The 4419-nt window shown below is 38.5% G+C and overlaps 1 protein-coding gene across 1 annotated transcript in view; it reads right to left on the reverse strand.

Moving 5' to 3' along the window:
* Window positions 1-4419, reverse strand: part of kifap3 (kinesin-associated protein 3) — a 34474-nt gene that overhangs the window by 29017 nt on the left and 1038 nt on the right. The gene's annotated exons all lie outside the window — the stretch shown is intronic.

The raw sequence follows: 4419 nt of genomic DNA on the forward strand, positions 1-4419 counted from the left end.
ATAACATGTAGGCGGATCACTGTCCCCCAGACATCCGCGGTTATATTTTTATATTTATATTTTTTTAAAACAAAGCGGAGTGTGTATGACGTCATCCACGCACGCCGGATACTGCTCATTCTTTTTGTCTGCTGAACTGCTGCTAGTTTTACTCACATGCCTGGAAGATGTCTAGTGTTACTACCACAGATGATCTCGCTCTCAAAATGGAATTGAAGGATTCAGATTAGCTCGCCGAATAAATATAAGGGGTAGAGTGTAGCCGCCTGTGGCCCGGGCTGCCTGTCACAACTCCAGTTCTTTTTTTTTTTTTTTTAAATAGACCCAACTGTCTTTAAATGAAAACCATTAACTGTGATCCATGCATCTGAAAATATTCCAGAACTTTCTGAATGTTTAACTGATGTTTAGCAATTAATAAAGGTCTGAGTTTAAATAAAAGGGATTCTTTAGAGATTGACATCAAATTATATATACCTGTCCACATTGGTACTCTTTAATGGCTCTTCACTTACTCCTCGTTTTTATTTTTTCCCCCCACATTTTATTTGTATACATAACTTTATAAATAAATATATTCTTCTGCAGTCCAAACCTCTAATTGTCAATTGTCTCTAAAAGTGTCAAGCAGCATTAATTTGACTTTTTTTAAGCTTTAGTAAAGAATTTTTGTACTACATGAAGATTTAAGTACAATTTTCAAAAAAAAACCCCAAGGGCCGAAAAAAAAAAAGAAAAAAGAAATAAAAAAAAACAAAAAAAAAAAAAAAAAAAAAGAAAAGGAATAAAGAAAACCAAAAAAAAGAAAAAAAAAAACAAAATAAGGGAATGAAACAAAAATTTGAAATTAAAACAAAAAAGATAAAGTTTTAACAGCCTTTTTGTTATTGGAAGAGGATAACGTAGAGAAATAAATTGTTGCTTCCTTCAAAAAAGAGATACATGAGGTTTTAGTCATAGTAATTTAACATTTATGGATATAAAATTTGGCCAACAGAAGCAAAAGATTACATGAAAAGAGATGGTCAGAGAGTTCTTTTCTATATTCTGTAATCCCAAATAAAACATCCTTAAAATAAAGTTCGAATTTGTCGTAAATAGTGTTAAGAATAAAGCTAGGACAAGGACAAGGACCAAAACAGGTGAGAGACAGACTCAGAGTAACTGTTACAGAAGGTGCAGGTGGTATCAATATCCTTTTAATATTTAATAAATAATGACTTACCAGGGTAACAGCGGTGAATAATCTTAAAGGAAACCTCTATAACTTTGTTTACTAGAAAATACTTATTGGGTAGAGACCATGTTTTGTTCCAAAATACTTCTGAGACCAGACCAGACCAGACTGGAATTACATAAGGAACTGAGATGCATTTATCTTGGAATAAAGTGTGAATATGTTTGTTATTTTTAGAAGAATTTGGTTGAAAACACAGTCTACCTACATAAGTATCAGTTGGATCAGTTAGAAGTCTCGGGCCTTCTGAGAACAGAGAAGTCTGACCTTTAAATAGTATTATAACACCTGGTGGAATAACATCAAAAACAATAGCAAACTGTTTTGGGCTCATAGGAATCTTAAAATGGCATAAAAATGCTTGATAATTAAAGAGGTTTCCTTTTTCATTGAAAAGTTGACTTACTTTCCTAAACCCTTTTTCAAAAAACAGATATTTTCTTATAGCAGATATCTTTATTATTCCAAAGACACTACTTATTAGGAGAAAAATGATGTTTGATAATCAGTGACCAGGACAAAAGGGCTTGTTTATATGTTATAATTACATAGCAAAACAAACTTAAGACCATCTATTTTAGAGAACATGGTGAGGAATAAAATATAAAATTCCAGATTGAGGTATGATTTTTAAGGCAAATTTTAATCCAGTTCACTTTGAATGTATTGTTAATTTTCGGGAAAGTTAAGACCTCCTGCATCATAAGTATTCCTTAAAACAGATTTCTTTATATAGTGAGTTTTGTTTTTCCAAATAAAGTTGCATAATGTCGGATCAATTTCTTTGCAAATCTTTAGGTCGACAGCCAGAGAAACAGCTGCATAGGTTAGTCTAGATTCCTTCAGTTTTACAAAGTAATATTCTTCCCCGAATGGATAAGTCTCTTTGGGGCCATGAGTTAAATCTTTTCTTTGTTTTTTCTAAAATTGGGCTAAAGTTAAGTCCTCATCTAGTGTTCTATTTTTTGTTTAGCGTTATTCCTAACTAATTAAGGCTTTCTTTAATGGGGATATTGTAGAGATGGGACAGTTCACATGGGTTTTTTTTGTTATTTTATTCAGGCCACTTAGTTATACGTCAGCCTGTACACCTAAATTCGGCCAATCATATGTCATCTGTCAATCACATTTTTTCTGTCATAGTGTAATAAAATGCCACTTAGTCAACTTCACAGGTTCCACTTTATTGAACACTTGCTGCATCACTCATTACACACACTGGCAGCATACCTGCTATCTAATACCCTGAGGACCCCCAGTGGCCCTATATAAAATGCCTATCTAGTAATAGTTCAGCATCCTCAGGAAAGACTTCAGCTGTGTCTGGTTTGTTGGTGTACCTGCATTTGCAATGGCCTCAACTTTGTCTGTCACTGGCTGAATCCCTGCATGATTTATTCTGTAGCCCAGATACACCACCTCTGGCACCATGAAAATGCATTTCTCTCGCTTAAGGCGGAGTCCTGCTGCATTCAGTCTGGACAGTACTGTCCCTAAATTCTGCAGATGGCTGGCAGCGTCCTTCCCCGTCACAAGTATGTCGTCTACTCGCACCATCACCTGAGGAAGCCCCTGAAGTAAATTGTCCATAGTGTGCTGAAAAATGCCTGGGGCTGAGGACACCCCACAGGGCAGCCTGGTGTACTGATACAATCCACGATGTGTGTTTATTGTTGTGAATCTCTTGGAACGTTCCTCCAGTGGTAGCTGCTGGTAAGCCTGAGACATATCCAGTTTGGGGAGCTTGTGCCCTCCTCCCAGCACTGCCAGCAAGTATTCTGTCTTTGGAATTGGGTAGTTATCCAGTTTTGACACTGGATTCACTGTAACTTTATAGTCACCTCATATCCTTATGCTTTTGTGTGGTTTGACTACGGGGACTATTGGGGTTGCCCACTCAACAAAACTAACAGGCTCCAAGATCCCTTCATTCTGTAGTTCAGTTTCAACTTTTTCTTTGAGCGCATATGGCAAGGGCCTAGCCTTAAAGTAACGAAGCAACATAGATTTTAGCTTAAGCCCACACTAGTGTACCTAATTCACCATTGAACACCTCTTGGTGTAGTGACAGCAGAGCCTCTAACTATTGCTGCTGTCCTACTTGGAATTTGAATATGGCTGTCCAATCTAGTCTCACTGCCTTAAGCCAATCTCTCCCTGTTAGGTTTGGCCGTCACCTCTAACCACCAATAAAGGCAACTGCTTCGTCTGTCCTTTGTAAATGACATTTGCATGCCTCTTTCCTAGCACATCCACCAAATCTCTGGTGTAGGTGTACAGTTTTGTCTTTGCAGGATGAAGTCCTCCACACCCTATCTGCCTGTATGTTCTGTCATTCAGTATTGTCAAGCCTGCCCCCGTGTCAATTTCAAATGTGATGTCATGCCCATTAATGGAAAGTTGTTGTCTGTATGGCTCCAATTTCTTCTCTCTCAAATTGTGCAGCAAGTGAGTGTATTCTGGCTTTTCATCGTTTTTTCCTCTAACATATAAGCTGCCCCTCGTGTGCTAAATCTGTTCTTATTGGGCTGTCTCCCACTACTGCATTTTCTAGCCAAATGTCCTTTCACATTTTTTGTTGCCGTGCGCGTTCCTTCGCATCTAAAGCACATCATATGCATCTTCTGGTCGCACCGCCTCCTCTAGGCCTTCTGTTTTCTGCTGCAACTGTGCTACATCTTTCATGGGGGTTTCCATGGCTGTCGCTAATTCCAGTGCCCTCTCCCAGGTCAATTTTGTGGTTCTGGTTCTGAAAGCAACTGGCATTGGATGCCATCGTCATTAATATGGCACACCAGTCTATCTCTTAGCATGTCATCCAAAGATGTCCCAAAAGTGCAGTGTTCAAAAAGTCTCCTAAGTTTGGCTACAAATGCAGCAGCTGACTGCCTGTGATCTCTAACTTTTGAATGGAACTTAAATCTCTCCACGATAATGCTGCAATTCGGTGCATAGTGGTCAGTCAACTGTTTGAGTAAATCTGTCAGGGATTTATATCCCGGTTTACCAGGTTGACACAAGTCTCTCAGTGTGGCGTAAGTTTGCCCTCCACATGCACAATTTGTCCGCCGTCGGTGATTTTATTTGCAGCAAAGTAGAATCCCAGCCGTTCCTCATACTGCTGCCAGTCATCAGCCTCCAGGTCATACTCTCCAATTTTTCTGTATGTTGCCATTGTATCT

This window comes from Cyprinodon variegatus, unplaced genomic scaffold (assembly GCF_000732505.1).
Source record: "Cyprinodon variegatus isolate N-32 unplaced genomic scaffold, C_variegatus-1.0 Scaffold550, whole genome shotgun sequence".
NCBI classification, from domain to species: Eukaryota; Metazoa; Chordata; class Actinopteri; order Cyprinodontiformes; family Cyprinodontidae; genus Cyprinodon; species Cyprinodon variegatus.